At 40.6% G+C, this 17916-nt stretch overlaps 1 protein-coding gene and 1 long non-coding RNA gene across 10 annotated transcripts in view; both read right to left on the bottom strand.

Annotated features, from left to right (window-relative positions):
* Nucleotides 1-17916, bottom strand: part of magi2a (membrane associated guanylate kinase, WW and PDZ domain containing 2a) — a 236667-nt gene that overhangs the window by 174776 nt on the left and 43975 nt on the right. The window lies entirely within an intron of this gene.
* On the bottom strand, nucleotides 13367-17840 carry LOC122974766. Its single transcript, XR_006400434.1, has 2 exons — nucleotides 17689-17840; nucleotides 13367-13543 (listed from the first exon to the last, which is right to left on the bottom strand). It is a non-coding gene; the product is annotated as an uncharacterized LOC122974766 (long non-coding RNA).

Here is a 17916-nt window from a genome sequence, read left to right as displayed (position 1 = left end):
CAGAACAAAATATCTCATGGCTATTGTGATTTAAATTTCATTTTTTAAATAAAAATAAGAGTCAAAGCTTGTAATGATGGTCTACAAAGAATTGAAGGAATAGTTAAATAGCATAAAAACTATCCAGAGTGGTGTTTCTATCTCACTGAAACCATCTTTTGCTTGTAAAGATATTACTAAAGGATGATTCTGGTTCATTACGTTTTGGGTCTTATTTTTGTGGTTTTGGCAACCTTTCCTGTCAAAAAAAATAACACTGCTGTACCAAATTAATTTTGAGATTTGGGGACATGGTGACATCGCTAAAAAGAAGTCCAGATTTAAGGTGAGCAAAGTTTTCCCCTCAGCAGATGAATGTGAAAACAGCCTTGCATTGTCAAACTCTGCACATACATCATTCGGCACAGTGAAACCAATCCAACTGTAGGAACAATAAGTAAACAGATTTTTGAGTGGGGGGGGGGGGGGGGAGGGGGGACTTTAAATCCTTGCAGACCTTGTTTCTCGACAGGAACAGAACACACGGCCTTGTTTATGCTGTAGTACATTACCATCTCACTGAAGCCTGACCAACGATATGAGGTGTCTGGTTGAACTGAGTGATGGACGAATCAGGGCGATTCTGACACAGTTGCATGAAAACAGGGTTTATTGATATTAATGGCTCGCCAGTTAATAGCCAAACCATAATGGCTGCCACTGAGCTTACTTCTACATATTGTCACTGATACAGCACAGTTCTCATTACACCTTGCTGGGGCCCAATTTAATTGAACTAACCCAATCAGAGCCCAGGAGCGCTGCGGTCCGCTGAGCTTGGCAGCGCTAGTAATAGAAGCTGATGGAAGAAAGATTAAAAATGTTGCTGCTGAATCACGCTTTGCATATCCCACATTCCCTGCTATGTTTATTTGTGCTGGCACAGATGAATTATGGGAAATGATAAGGCAGCCGTGTAAGCGGCTCATGTAGCTTTCTGAGTGCAAACAGAGCTGAGATGATATTCTATGTAAATGTTTCTGTAGCAAATGTAATGGGGTAAAGTGGTGTATGTGCAAAGTAAGCTGTTGAATATTCCTTTTCAATTACGTTTTAATGAACTGTGACAATGTGAGGCTCAGAGGAGAGATGTCAATGAAATATTTGCTTGAAATTTAATTTTAAACTGCAGGAGGGCTGTACTGAGATGCACAGGGAGATGTCGGCTGTGTGATGTCACACACAAACAACCACATACACACACACATGCACGCTGCATTCACAGGAGCTGAAAGTAATCCATCAAGCCTTTCTCTCTTCACACACTCGCACACACACTCAGGTTTAAAGTGATTTACTAGTTCTTTCTCACTGACTCACGCACAATCGCACACACACACACACACTTTTACATCAGAGACTTAAGGAAAGCCAGCACAGTGTGACCTACAGAGTTACTGTTGCTTCAACCTCGCCGTCACAACCTGCGCTGTCAAAATAGCCGCCACACACAGCCAATCACGGCACACTTCAAAGGCCTTTTCGCCCAATTGCATTTGGCAGCCCGACTCCAGATGACAGCTTACTGAGCAAAGCAGAGAACTGTTTCTGAGTTAACATCCCCCAGCAGAATGCCCTTCATGGATAAACCAATACATTGCAAGAAAACTAGGGGTGTAACAGTATGTGTATTCGTCCCGAACCATTAAGTAAAGGATGTTTGTTTCGGTGCGTGACTTTCCTCGGTTCGGTATGATCTGTGACCCGAACAATTACTGTCAAAATAGTTTATAATCCACTTATTCTGACGTGCGGAACAATAATTCTAGCGCTACCTGGAATGTTTTGACAGTGGTACACTTAGCTGTCGCATGTTCATGGATGTAGGCTAGCCAGCTTACCCAAGGTAGCGTGGTTACCCTGGTTACCCTGTAGTGTCATCACCGTCAGAATGACAAACAAGAGACTCATAACACTGACTGAGTGCAACGCTATTATTAAAATATGCTCCATTATCTCTGTAGTGAAACAATACCACATTTCCCCATTCCCCTCCCCTCTCTGTGACGACTGTCTCCCTCCCCTCTCCATGACGACTGTCCCCCTCCCCTCCCTGTGATGGTCGGCTTTTCACACCGTCTTTGAGTGAAGACATTCCAAACAACTATATACAGATTTGATTTCTGACGTGGTCAGACAGCATGTCGTAAGAACCACTTCTGAAAGAGAAAAATATAGTTAAAAAGTATTGCAGTAAAAGTAGGGGTTTCATCCATCTGACTGATATATTATTTTATATCATTACTTACATATTATTATATATGACTTTAGATTGATAAGAATGAAGCATCAGTGTTAGAGCAGCATGTTACTGTTGTAGCTGCTGGAGGTGGAGCTAGTTTAAACTACTTTATATACAGTTATACCACAAAACATCATAAAACAGCTGTCAACATGTGTCCTGACTCCTTGCAAGAAAGAGAAATGTTTTCCTTTTTCACTGCAGCACAACTAACTGCTTCAGTAATAGTTACAGCTAATGAGCCATTTTTGGATGTTTAGGTTTTCCAAAAAAAACCAACATGCTATTTTTTACCCTTCTTTTTTCTGCTGTACCAAAAACGTACCCAACCGTGACTCCAAAACCACTCACAAATACACACACACACACACACACAAACGGCCACGCAAGCTTTCCAGCCTCTGGATAAGAACATTTGGAGTGCAGCGCAGACTAGAAGCCGCACTGTGTGTAGATCATCTGAGGTAATCAAACTCCAAGAGGGACCCTTGTCAGGTCAGATCTCACCAGGATTTCAACATGAATCCGTCTAAAGCTCTCCACTGTTGTACAGGGACCACTCAACACGCAGTCTTTTTGGTGTGCGGAGGAGGTTTTACAAAGGGAAATGCATTCAGAAGTGTGAATGCCTACGGTGCATTATTAAGCACCCTGTTTCTGGGACATAGTCCTAAGTGAAATGTCATCTGCATAGTTTGAAGTTGCATCATGTAAATCAGCTGCTTCACATTTGCACAGGAATGAAGTTATGTTCAATTATGGTCTTAACTTGGCTTAAGATTTGATGTAAAAAATTCTTTGACACAGTTTTAAGGATTTTCGGCTACAAAAACTTACTTAAAAAAAACCCATTCGTGTGTGTAATGTGAGAGGGGTTACTTGTAGTTACGAACCCACAGAGAAACTTCAGCTTGTTGTTTTGGTTTTACAGCCCATACCTTTACTGATTTGGTTCAGTCTCAATGCCTTTTCCAGCCACAGCAAGCAGCTGTTTTCAGTAAAACATAAATCTACTGTACACGACCTGCCCAGCACCAAACGACAGACAAAGTTAGCGACTAGCTGGTGAACATATTTAGCAGTTAAAGAAAGAGATACTGTATTTTTCTCAGGAGTTGGTGGAGAGCAAACAGAGGCTTAAAGGAGAGGGAATATTATGTAACATTCACTGAGTATCCAAAACCATCACCTCAGAATACTGGGGTGATGGTTTGGTCCATGTCTTTTGCGTGCATGCATTTAATATAGGCTTGTATAACCAAAATTTTTAAAATTCAGCTTCAATAGGTAAGTGTAGATGAAACCCAATGAATCATTTCTTTTTTTTTACCTGCCTGTTTAACATATTACCACTTTTTTCAGACTGGTCACTGGATAGTCTTAGCGTTCGCCTACATGTACCCTTGTGAGTAAAGTTACTACTGGCTCATCCAGGTCAGCTTTCTCAGCTCAGCCCCAGCAATGCAAGCGGTCAACCATATCAAATTCTCCTGTGTCACCCCACTGGAAACATCCCCATCACAGGCTGCCCATGGCTGTCTGCGCTGGATTCAAAGCACTGGTGCTGGCACACATAAAAGGCTGCTAAAAAAGCCCATAACTCGAAGCCAACTACTGTATGCCCTCAGTCCAATAAGGATAGCAAGACACACTGTTGTGAATATCTCCTCTCACAGACTTGGAATTATGAAGTTTTTGTCCAAGTTTCCTCCAACAAACAATCACATCCCCTTATGTATTTTCTCATAACCTCGTTCTCATATGATGGTTCTTGACCCAGCAGATGGACCGTTGCCCTGTCTTCTGTCTGTAAACTGTGGTATTTCATTGCTGTCTCCCGACTGACACTCATGTTATTTCCATTGATGCCATTTGGTATTTTGGGGGGATCCAGATGGACAAGAGGAATGTAGTGTTGGATGCAGTATCCTGCTGTCTCATCTAAACTGTTGGAGATAAAATAGTCGAAGAGCCAGTGAAAAAATTATTATGAGCTTATTTGGATTCTTTCTTAACTCGTCCTAATCATAAAAGTGTAAAGCGTTGGGTTTTTTTCGCCAATATTTGATGCATTTTTTATGTATGTTGTTTTCATTCTGTTTTTATGAGCAAATTCATAAAAACATAATGAAATGCTTGATCAGCTAAGGCTTATAAATTCCGAGGGCAAACAATTATGTGTAAAGGCCTGAAATACAGCAAGAGTGACTAAAGAAATTCAACAGGGCCATGTTTGCACTGTCTACTTTCCCAATGATTACTGTTCAAAGCATCACATTGACTTTTCTGCATGTGAGATGAGGTTAATTACGACCTCAGCAGCGGTCGGTGCCATGCGTTCATCTGGCAGTAATGACAAAAGACCCAACACTCTTATGTGTGTAGGTGAAAGTGACAAAATGCTCAGAAGTTTTCATCCCAGAAACTTGAGGCCAGTTTCAGTTCGGCTGAAGGATTAGCTCAGGAAATTGACCTCAGTTTGAAGGATTACAACAAATGAAAAGAGAAACACTGTTGCTGCGTTCCAAATCACTTTTTCTTTTTTACTTTTAGTACGTACTGCAGCTGCTATTACAAAATACGTGCTGTTGCATGCAGTATGCATATAATTGGGACACACTTCTTTGTCATAACAGTTAACATTACAGTAAAATTACATATGTATTTCTCTGTGATTGTTATTTTCATAGTTATGTCCTTTTGTTGTTATCTTAATGATTATTTTGTTCACTTAAACTGTTCCTATTCATATTATTACTATCTATTCAACTGGTCACCAGTAAGCATGTTGCCCCCTTTCACACATAGCTCTCTGTTGCTGGCAGATGTTTTTTTTGTTGTTGAATATATTTTCATGCAGATATGCAGCTGCTGCCACAATATTCTGTCTGCACATGAAGCAGCTTTACATTTAACCTACTTTTATTTGCAGTGTAACATACTTGCCAATTCTGTTGTGTAAGCGTATACATTTTTGCAAAACTTTATGATACATGACAGTGTCTAATCAGATCGTTGCAGTCCTAATATAGTGTAGTGTTTTTGTATCTCAAACTGTAAATAAACCATGTATGAAATGAAGTGTAGCTGCTCTAGCACCACCCTAACACTGTTGGCAGGACTGAGAATAGTTATAAAATATAAAACAGTTGTACCAATATAAAACAGCTAACAGTCAGAAAGGGATTTTACAGGAATTCAAAGGAGGATTTTGCATTACATCGGATCCCTTTATTTCTCATATTCGTAGCATGTCCACCCTACAACATACTGCCACTTGAACCTGAACGTGTCCATCCTGCAGCTCTATTTTGATGTTGTGTCCAACCTCCACCCTGACCTTCACCTGACAAGAGAGTCCATAGCAGCACTTAGAGGTGCACTTACACATGAAGCTGAACATGGATGGGAAAAAGAGCTTCAAGTCCTTGTACTCCTATACTGGCTTGCCCATGCAGCTTCTTATAGACTATTCTCAAGGGCTTTTGACATCCTCAAGACTACAGGATAATACATAAGGTCAGCCGGGCAGTAGTTGGGCTCCTGAAGAGGATTTTCCGGTTTCCTCAACCAGACCAGATCGAGGAAGTGGGTGTTGGTTTTGCCCGGCTAGCAAGCTCTCCAGCATTTCATGTCGCAGTCGGTGCCATTGATGGCTGCCACATCCAGATTAAGCCCCCTGCAGAGGATGCTAGCTGTTATTTTAATAGGAAGCTATTCACATCCATACAGCTTCAGGCCATCTGTGACCGTCGCGGCAAGTTCATAGATGTGTGCAGTGGTTTCTCTTGGTCTGTCCATGATGCCCGTGTGCTGAAAAACAGTCTATACCCAGCAGCTCTACCCACCAGAGGGAAGATGCATTCTGGGTGATGGTGGTTACCCCTATCTGACTGCCCCCATCTGTCTGATGACGCTCTATCAAATGCCTGTCCTGAATGCTGTGCTGGCCAGATACAAAAACAAGCTGTCCAGGGCCAGGTGCATCATAGAGCGCTCTTTTGGGATGATGAAGACCTACTGGCGTTCCATCTTCTTCAAGTTTCTTGAAGTAAGCCACGCTTTTGCACCTGTTGTCGTCACCTATAGCACCATCCTTCACAACCTCTGCCTAGGCAACGGAGATATTATGGAGCCTGGTGAGGAAGATGTTGAAGCAGGAGATAACACGAACGATGGGGCCAAGCTACCCCTGTCAACAATTATTCAACACTCAGTACACAGTATACAGTATTTTGAGTGACTGAGCACATAAGAATAGATAGGTTAGTTGATTAGACAACAGCAAATGCAAATTAATTAACTGTTAAATAAAAAAACAAAAACAAAACTTTACTTTTTAACTAGTGCATCCAGTAATGCCAAAAAACTTTCTACCCGCCTCTCCTCCTCTCTTGCCCTGAATTCTTTTCCTTTCTTTTCTCCATCTGTTTTAGATCGTTTACTACCTGGCCCTCCTCCCTCCATCTCTTTCTTAATGGTGTACAGTCATCCTGAATGACTGGATCAGCAACAGAGGGAGTTGAGACTACAACAGTCTCCTGGCTTGCCGAAGAGATAAGCACTGGTGGTGTGATGGATGGCTTGCTGCCCAGTGCTGCATCCATCACCCCATACCTTTTCCAGGAGGCTGCTGTTGCCTCCCCTCCCTCTGTGCTGAACCCTGATCTAGGACATTTCAGATACTGCAAATTAGATAACAAGAGAAGTTAATGATACTAACGCATACTGAATGGCTAATCAAATGCATACACAAAACTCCTGTAATTGACTTTGTATTTCTGCTTTAGGTTCTCTCACTTCTTTTTTACCCAGGCTGGTTGCACTTTGCCCCTCAGCCCATTATCCACCACAAACTTCCTAATGGGAACCCAACAATTAGCTAATGACAAATGCTCCTTTCATCACATTTTGGCAGATAGACTCAAGTTTTACTCGCTCAAAACTTTTAATGGCAGTGTTCCTCTTTCCTTTGAAGAGGTCTTGCTTCTCAGTCCTCCACCTTATCAAGGCTTCATTATGTTCATCAGACCCCAACATTAAAAATTAATTTTGTTTTCCAGTGAGACAAGGCAGTCCATGACCGACTACTACTTAACTAACTAGCTACTAACATCCTTCATAGGCATGTGTGTCAATAACTGTAACTTCTTGTGAGGTGAATTAGTATGTTGTACAGGCTAGCTAGGTACATAGCTAGCTTGCATTTTGCTATTTTGACAAATGTGTCATTACTTAGCCAGTCCAGCTAGGTGACATTGCCAGCAGAGTTCAGCCTCCATCTGAAACAGGCCGTTTTAGCTCCTGTCTCTTTAAGGCCCCCGTATTGAGGAGCCCAATTTGTTCAGCTGTTGGAAGCTGCCCAATCAGAACAAATTGGGCTCCTCTGGAGACTTCCGCCGGCTCCAAAGGCTACGTAGGATTTCACTACTTTTTTTTGTTCTTTACTTAAAATGACAACTTCTCAAATCATCCGTAGATGTTCGAGCATTTTCGAAATCCGATCTGAAACGTGAGAGTCGACAACGCAAACAACACATGGAAAAACCTTAGCAACAACCTGAGCAACAAAGGCTACGGATAGTTGTTTGTGGGCACGCACAACGAGTCAATGTCAGCTCGTTGGTAAGGTAGAAAAACATCGCAAACAAAGCGTTAAGAGCAGGTTGAAGCCCTGGCTTTTGTCTTAAAGGGAGCATTTCTATATACAGTAATCTCAAGTTTTATTTTTGCACATTTTTGTATAGTTCAGTTTTTTCTGCTCTTTTCTAGGCACCACTAGGGGAAATTCCACCTGTCATGTCCCATCACTGTTGCATGCCGGTTCACGTAGTTCAAATAGCTGAAGGCTGCAAAAGACTCAAACTTCCATAGACAGCTCCATCAACTGGTATATCAACATCTCCTTTTGTACAAACAACTTCTTATACTCCTTTTGCAGTCTCAGGCGGGGACACAAATTCAAATTCACACAGTCTCCCAGAGATACCCCATGCTGACTGTGGCTGCAGCCGTGGCCCCAGCTGCCCCGAGGCCAAGCGGGAACACGCAGCATGACATGCGATTGAGTCTGCAGCCCAGAGCTCTCCACAGACATGACTTCTTGCTCCACAGTTCATCAGCATCACTGTCAAACCCCCATGATATTACTTCCAGTGTCTGGGCCAGTGAGCTGCCAGGAGTTGACCTCTAACCTCTCTGAATTAGTCTCTTCCTCAGAAATGTTTACAGACGGGGCGGTGCGTCAGTTTCAGTTACAAACGAAATGATGCCTAAGCTGCAAGATAGCAAATCGAGCCGCCTCATTGAGGACAAACACCTTCAGCCTTGAAATTTCTTCTTCCCTGAATCTTATTATACCGTGCCTTTTTTCTGCTCCTCCTGCAGTGCTCCCCCCCCCACCCCCACCCCTCTCTTTCATAACAAGAGTGGTGTCCGCTGAGAGGTTCATCAGCAAATGGCTCCCTAAAACCCAATCTCATTTATATGCAGATGAAATAAATATTGATGTGCTGCCATGCTCTTGTCGTGTTTTGCCTAATTGATGCCAGCGTTCTTGTATCACTCGTGTTAGGTATGACTATTGGCAAGAGGCTTGCATGGTGATGCGACTTGTCGCAGACAAAACAAAGCCGGTGCGAGTGCTAAAAGTGAGCAGACAGACAGTCAACACTACACAGTCCCCCTGAAACAAAGCAAACAAATGAGGTGAAGTGACACACAGGCGAGAGAGAGGGACTGGTTGAGATGATTCATTGATGGGTGGGTGTGCGGAGCATACAGATACAGTATTAAGGGCTTTAAAATATCTCATAGGCCTGTCAACATATATGGAAGAGGCACATGCACAAAGGATAGCCTGCAATGCATATAAGCCTGCAACTAACAATCACTTTCATTGGTGATTAATCCTTTACAGCACTCTGTGTTATTATTGTGAGTTGAGCACGTTGTATTATATTTTTCATAATCCATTAAATGCTTTTTCGTCCAACCAGTAGTCAAAATTCCAAATATATTCAGTTTACAATTATATAAAACCAAAGAACAGCAGCAAATACTATTTTTTTGAGAAGCTGGAGCCATGAAACTTTTGGCATTTCTGCTTGATAAATTACTTCTAAGATTATTAGATTGGCAAAAACATTGGCGACACATTTTCTGTCAATCAACTGATCAATTAATCAAGCACCTAAATCCCTGATTACAAAATTTTCATAAGGGAAATTGATGAATACATTGAAAGGTAACTTTCATATCTGACATTATTCCTTATCTCAGCAGATTGTTTTGATTACCATCTTTCCTCAAATTGAGTTACCCATCTAATTATCCAATGGGCTGTGTCTGCTGTGCTTTAATGTGGCTCGCTATCAGGTATGTGATCAAATCACTACCGATCTGCAGGTGACCGTCATTAGCTTAAGGGCCTCAAGGAACGTCGTCAAGCACACAACAATTAAGGAAAAAGCGTTAATTAGTTTGACTGTTGCTGGCTGCTGTCTAGGTACAAACAGAGTAAATACATTTCAAGTGCAGGGTGATAAACGGGGAGGGCAACATATGCTCTCATTTCTACTAGTATTAAGAGGCTTAACATACGCTCAAGTGCCATAGAGACAGGCTATAGAGAAATAGAGCAAAATAGGGAGAGTAGTTGTTGTACTGGGATGCGTCCTCAGAGCTGTCACAATATTGTTGCCTCAGTGCCACACACTCTGCTGCAGTACAGATCTTTTTCAGCAGGAGCAAAAATGCCTCCTGGCATGTGGAAATGCTCAAAAGCGACAATTTGTGAAAGTCACTGTCATTATAAGGGCTGAGCCGTGCAGACTGAACATCATTCTGTTTTAATAAGCTGAATCATACTAGACCTCTGTTTATCCGTTCACCTATTCTGAGTCTGTCAGCGAAGATGTGTGTGTGTGTGTGTGTGCGTGCGCTGAAATGATGAGGTAACTGACGGGAAATGAATTAGCAACAACACATCTAATAATCAGTTTATCATTTAAAGGTACCCTGTGGAGTTTTCTTGTAAACAAACACGGTAATGTGAAAAACATCCAGTGTTTCTCACCAAACTCCACTGAGGCCTAACAAATGGATTGAATGTATTTCCTTCCTCCTCCGCAGAGTCGATTTCTGAATATTTTGAAACCTGCATTGTTTACATTCCTGTTTGCTCGCTTGCAATATTCTTCTTCCCTGACTTTTATTGACAAATTGCTGCTACCAAATATCATTAAGTGGGATAGTAAGACACTGTCTGCGGGAATGTGTGTCGTGTCACCTTGAGAACAAGTAGAGCATGATACAAAACTCACAAAAACATTACTTCATAGTGCTACTAGTGACCAAACGTACCTTTAACTTACCACTTCTCCATCTCATTTCATTACACAGCAAAGTAAAAATACTTTTGGTTTTTATTTATTGTTGAGAAAGAGCTCTGGGAAGTTGCATTTGTGGGTTTTTTTTTCCAAAATCTTAGATAAAACCGGAGCTGAAATGCTTAATCGATTAGTCAGTGGACAGAAAAATAATGGGCAACTATTTTGATAATTGAATAATCACTTAAGTCTTTTATCCAGTAAAAATTCCAAACGTTTCCTGCTTCCAGCCTCTGAAAATGGAAGAATTTGCTGCTTTCCACTGTTTTATATCCATCTGTTGGTTAGACAAAACAAGCAGTTTCGAGACGTCACCTCTGGGATATTGTGGTGAAGCTTTGGCGAAAGTTCAAGAAAGAAGATCTTTTCCCTCGTGTACTGCCTTAACTTCGCCGCGGGTGAATGTCTGCTATTTCCTCCTGTTCTGTTTCTCTCAATTACATCCGCTTTTCCCACACTGTCAAAAAAATCCCCTCTGTTCACAATTCTGACGTCAGCGTATCTGACAAATGATATTTCTGCCCCACGTTCCTCAAGCCAATCAGTCTCTTGATGCCGCTCATTAAATATTGCTGCCGTTCTGTCTTTCAGACTATACCATGATGTCCAGGGAGACTCATCCAAAGATTTCCATCAACCACCTGCTAGCTCCAAACCACCATCAGCATCTAGACTCCAGGGGGATCCTGGATATCTGTCTTCATAAGGGCCTACGCTGTATGAACATGCTTCCATCATTGGAGTCTAATCACCAAAAATCTTTGTCACTAACATCAATAAATATTGTTATACACTTCCAACTGATTTCTCCTCATTGAAATGATCTTGTCTGACATTTTATAGACCAAACAATTAATAATTTAATTTAAAAAAACAAGTAATTTATCATAAAAGTAATAAAAATACTCAGTAGTTGCAGCCCAAACTGTGTATATCCTCTTTCCCAGGTTATGTAGCATACTGTATTTTCTATTTTATTGCCATTTATCATTTAGTTGAGCTTTGTATTAAGTCAGTGCATATTTTATTGCATAACTTCATCAAATATGTGCTTTTTTCACAATCTTCCTAGTGAAGTTTTATTAATAGAATAACATTATGTCACAAAAAAAGAAGCAGCATAAAGTGACTGACACTTGGATCAGCATCCTTCTCCGCCGATCAGATAACTAAAGAGCACGTATCAGCTCTGAAATTTTAATATCAGTGGATACCGCGCGTCTAGTAGCGAGTGTGCTGATATGTTGAGAATCCAAAGTTGTCCAGTGCTGTGCTCCAGCAGTGAGCTGTGCAGAGGGAGAGAGCCTGCAGCCCCAGTCCTATTTTCAGCTCCAGTGGGCAGAGGAGAGTGGAGAGCCAGGCCAACTTGGGGCAGACAGGATCAACCTCAGCCCCGTTTAACCCTACACACTCCACTTCACACACACACACACAGACACACGCACACACACATGCATGCACACGTGCGCACGCAAAGTGGCTCGTTCAAGTCAGCACTGTTCAAACACAAGGTGAAACGCATTATGGTGACGGAGGTGGCAAGGCATAAATAATATGGCGGCAGACATGACTGACAAGAAGATATATACATATAGATAGAGAGAGAGAGAGAGAGAGAGAGTTTCTGAATAGAGTAATGAAGTGCAGAGCCACGAAGAGCCAAGACGCCAATAAGTCATCAACTGACAACGCTGAAAACAAACTCATGAACCACAACCAGATTTGTAAAACCCCCCAAAAAATAGTTCTGTATTTTGAAAAATGAATATTCATTTATTAAATATGTATTCAATGCTGTAAATTTAATACATATTGGGACAGTAGAAGTGATGGTGACACTGGTGTGGGCTACATGGACCTTATTTTCTTGTAGATTTAACCAATAATTTGTAACTAAGAAAATCATTCATTAATCATTGTTCAAATACAAGTTTGGACACATTTTCTCATTCAAGTGAATGGGAAGGTGTGTCCAAACTTTTTGACTGGTACGTTGTTTTTTTTTAAAAGGTGAGGATAATCACTTAATAGTCCATTAAAAACAAGACTACAATATCATAACACAGTCAAACACAATGAGAATAAAATTGGTTAAAATAATCTTCTCTGTCTCAAACTTACTTCAAATGTGCTACAATCAAATGTGAATTACACCACTTCAGCCATATTTAGTATTTATCCTACAGTGATTGTTAAGCCATGTAAAAACACATTAAACATGTCAACAGCGGACTGCACACATTCTAGTGTATCATTAACCAGCCGTCTGTTGTTAACCATCGACAAACGGAGTCCCAGACAGTCTTACAAATGGGTATTTGGCTCATGATTGATTGTCAAGTGAAATGCCATCTCATTTCACCTCATTAGAAAGAACCAATCACATTACATTAGTGTCAATGCCATTGACACATGCTTGCAATATACCGCAATGGGAATACAAGTCCTCGCCGCCACCCCCCCCCAATGCCCCAGGGGGCTGCAGTGTCAACAGCTAAAGTAAAGAGGGTGAAAAATATTGCTTGCCATTTATGGAGCTGAAACCAATATGCCTATTTTATTTGTTGGAGTGTGCTATGGAGCCCTAAAATGGACACATGGCAGTAAAAGGTTATCAGAGAATTCAAAAAACTGAAATTGGTTATGTTATGTGGGGCGGAGCAGGTGAACCCAAGTGCAGAGACTCAGAGGCAGATGACGTTTAACGGATTTATTGTAATGTACTTCAAAAAGGGGACGAGATGACCGGGGATGGCTGGAGAGGGCAGGAGGAATGGAGTTGGCAAGGTGGTGTGGTTGACGGGAGGTTGTGAGGGAGAACGAATGAGCAGGCGGATGAGCAGACAGGCTGGCAAGCAGGCTGGCAGGGATCCTGAAGCACGGGAGACAAACAGACGTTAATCAGTTGCAAACACGAGGAAACAAACTTGGAGAATATCAAAAAATAGCAAATTGAGCCAGAGTATAGCTACCACACTAACAGAAGCAACAATCTGGTGATGAAATGCCGGGGTATACAGTATATTCGGGAGAGGTAATGAGTGGGTGTATGACAGTTGTGTTGGCTGAGGAGGTGATGTGCTGATTGCAGGCAGGTGTGTAGGATCCAGGTAAGCGGGAGGAACACACACACACACACACACACACAAACAGAGAGAGAGACAAACCGGGGACATGGAACACAGGAGGAATGGGGAACACAGGAAAACATGATGGGTTAAACATTTAAAAAGTAGTGTAAAAAAATACTTTCTCCTGAACATCTAATAATTTGATAAAATAAATTAAACCTTTAAATGTATTTATTGAGTATTAGATCATTTTCATTTAGTGCTCCATCTGTTCTAGCTAGCTAGCTAGCGTAAATACAAACAGTAGCTAAACTTTCATTGGCTTAACTTTATCAAAGCTAACTTGGTTTGCATTGACCTGCACAGTGAAATGCTTTAGCTACTGTCAGAGTTTATGCAGTGATGCTACAGCAGTATGAGGTATAAGGATAATTAGCATTACCTGCATGAGCTGGTTTTATGATGAAAATTAGCTGCAGCTAGGTAGCTAGCTGAAAAGACTGGTGCTCAGTGTGTTTTGCTAGTGGTGTTTTCAAGTTGTGCGGCAAGACCAAGTATAGAATAAATTCAAGAGTACAATAAATAAAGTTTTAATTTATTCAATTGAGGGTAAATGAAATAAAAATGTTGTTTGGCTTGCTGAAATGCTTTAGCTATTGGCAAAAGAGTTTATTCAGTGATGCAACAGCAGAAGACAGTGTGTTGAATAATTAGCATTACCTGCATTAGCTAGAGTGGTTTTTGGATGAAAGTTAGCTGCAGCTAGGTAGCTAACTTTAAAGGGTGATGCTCAGTGTGATTAGCTACTATAGAAAAGAATCACCAATAGCTAGCTATCACACCTACACAGTCCTCTTAGTTTGTGAGCCAAGATAGAATAAATTGAAAAGTAGAAAAAAATGGTTTCAAGTTTTAATTTAGTCTATCAAATGATTATGGGTAAAGGAAAGAAAATACAAAGATTGTTAACCATCTGATTGGAGGTTAAATGAAAGTAAAAAGCTTTGCACTTTATTCTAATCATTAAGCTAACTATTATTTATTGACATATTCAGTCATATTTTTGACTCATCTGATAACCTTTTATAGCCTTTTGTCGGTTTCGAGCCTCCATAGTGTTCGAGTTAGGTTCAATGACATTATGTTTTCTATGTTTTTTTGAACCATGTTCACCTGTACTAATACACACATGCAAGATATGAAATCAGTTTAAAAAGCAAGACTAACTCTGCTCTGTGCAATTAAAAAGATTTTTCCCCCTGTTAGAACAGGATTACAACACTGCTTCACACTCTTAAACAAAGGAGAAGGTCAGAGTATAATAAAGGCTTTTTGTAAATTTGAAATGCCCTCCTTCACTGCACATTCATATTTCATGTGATTCTGCCTTTTTACCTGAATCCCCCTGGCTCATTGTTTCAAATATTAAAAGATTGTGAAATCATTTTTGTCTGTAACACACTATTGATCCTGTGGAGAAGAGATTTGTGGGTTTTTTTTGTTTTTTTTTAATTTTGCCCCCAGTGACACAACTCAGGTATAAGAAAAGGAACTGCACCATAGAGTCAATATTCAGGCTTCTGTGTCATATTCAAGGACACAGCAGCAGGGTGCAGATGTTTGCTAGGTCATTAGGGAGGGGGGTGTCATGATTTTTTATGTAGCTGCGTCTCATAAAAGCTACAGTAGAGGCTGGAAGAAGAGTCATTTATTTGTTGTGAAACACCAAAGTATGCACCCTGGCCAGACCCACTTTCTTTCACAGGGATTGATTGTTCCTGTCAACATCGTTTCCTCTTATAGTGACCAATCAGATTTGAACACAAGTTGTTAACGCACAAGATTAAACATTTATGTGAAGTTGAGAGTCTGTTTAAGACCCATAACCACTCCTCGTCTCCGACTTGTACTCTGGCCACTGACTTAGCGGAGGCAAAACATTTCTTCTGCCTCGTGTTTCACGTCCCATTTCTTTCCATTTTTAGGTGAATGCTATTTTTGCATGCAGGTGTGTGCTGGTGTAAAAAAGAGGGCTGTGTAAGCATGAGAGATGGAAAGTGTCGGTGTGTGTATTCAAAGTCTACATGTCTGTGTCTTCCTGATGCAAAAGGGGATGGGGGTGGAGGGTGACTGGGTGGGAGGGGGCTGCATCTGACTGCAGCTCGAGACTGCCATCTATGGGGACTGACAAGCTCAGATTATGGAGATCCAGCTTGATAAGGCAAACTCACTGTAACTGTAAGACTTGAAATTGAGTTTTGCATCCAATATTGTACAGAATAAGAGGAGAGTGATTCATTGCTGATGGACATAAAGAGCCAATAGCTCCCAAAATAAAACACCTGATTTGGGTAATATTTTATTTTGACCAACTAAGTCATATATAAATAATAATAAGTGGTTTATAACACACTATGACACAATATAATGTAGTTGTAAGCAGAGAAAAGGACATTTGTCTATTAATGTATTTCATAACAAGTATATAAAGTAAATGAAGGATTGACAATGTAATATAACCTTTGTAATCATATGAAATATTTTATATGAGTATGAACTATGATGCCTTTTAATTATACTTTATATTCATAAAAATGATGATTTATTCATCTTTATAAATACTTCTTCTACTCTCCATGACAACTGAGCAAACCTTCATCACCATTCAGTGATGAAGGCCGTGAGATGCATCTGAAAGCCCTGAGAGTGGGCTTTGAGTTATTTCCAATAAAGACTGAACCTTCAACCAGACAACAGTCCTCAACGTGTCTTTGTGAGTTTTTAACATATATAGAAACGGTTTTAAACCCACCAGCAATGTTTTATTAGATACTGGTAGGATTTTTTTGTGTGATATCATGTCAACCATTCGTTATGTTTGTGCAAAAGTTACAGATGCTTCATTTTTGGGGGTTATAATTGTAGACAAATACATGAATAAACACTTAAAATGTACTTATATCTGCTTACAACAACATTATAGTGTGTTATAATGTTTCTATACTGCCAATAAAAGCTAAATGGGGGGGGGTTGAAGTAACAAATCATTTACAATCATTTCTTTCCAGTGAGGTTAAAATCTAACACTGAATGAAAAGCTTTGAGCAGATATTGGATTTAAATATTTTAAAGTATTTTCAGACATAAAACACGGAACATTATGCACCTGCACAATCTGAAATACAGCTTGCACACAATGAATCAAAGAAAATCACTTGACTGGAAACATAAAACCGCTAGGATCTGGGTCCACCAAGACCCTCGTGATATGAAACACAGTTTTTTCAGTGCAGGATTATGGGAGGTTTCAGAGAAAAAGAATGAACCGCTTTTTCTTCAAATGCAAGCATGAAAGTCCAGATTTACAAAGTCACAGGTCTTTACGGCGGCAGACTGGTTAGTGGAGAACAAACCGAAAAAAGAAATTTCTCAGAATCCTGAACCACCTGGAAAAACTGAGAGCTTGTTTTTATCTGAACGCATGAGCGAGAGAATCATAGCTGTGGCTTGATTTATATATTTGTATATCAGTGCGAGCGTGTTGTAGAGAGAGAGGGCCGTTTTATTTAGCTACCCTGTGTCCATTTCTCATTACTTGAGGATTATGTCTTGAGTCCTTTACAATAAGGCCAGCATGGAGGACACTAATCACAGTCTGTCAAATGCAGCTGTGGGAGGGGGGGGACAATGCCTTTTACTCCATAAAAACAGCAATTTTATTCAAACTATCAACTCGCTCTACTAAACAATTTTGACTACTGTACCTGCGCTGCAAATAGGCAACGACAGCACGATTGTGTAACTTAACAAAAGGCTGAACGTGTCCATTAGGACGGCCGGCTAAGCTCCGAGATCGAAGTTTGGAAAAAAGCTAAGAGGAAGTTGAGAGAGTGCTGCTGTTTCAACACACACACACACACAGAGAGAGAGAGAGAGAGACCTCTACCTTTTATTAGAGAGCTACTCTTAGACGGCCTTAATTATTCAGGATCTCTGAAAGTGGTGTCTTTATAGAGTAAAACAGAGTGGATGTGATAATGCAGAGCTCTCTCCTTCATCCTCCAAAAGGGCTTTGATGTCTTTTTCTCATCCAAGGAAAAAAAAAAAAGATTTTTTTTAAAGTTTGATACTGATGTCTGTGCAAAAAAAAAAAAAGTGAATTTCTAACAGTGAA

Source organism: Thunnus albacares, chromosome 23 (genome assembly GCF_914725855.1).
Source record: "Thunnus albacares chromosome 23, fThuAlb1.1, whole genome shotgun sequence".
Lineage (NCBI taxonomy): Eukaryota > Metazoa > Chordata > Actinopteri > Scombriformes > Scombridae > Thunnus > Thunnus albacares.
Note: the sequence above shows the minus strand (reverse complement) of the source record. Positions and strands in the feature narration are given on the sequence as shown.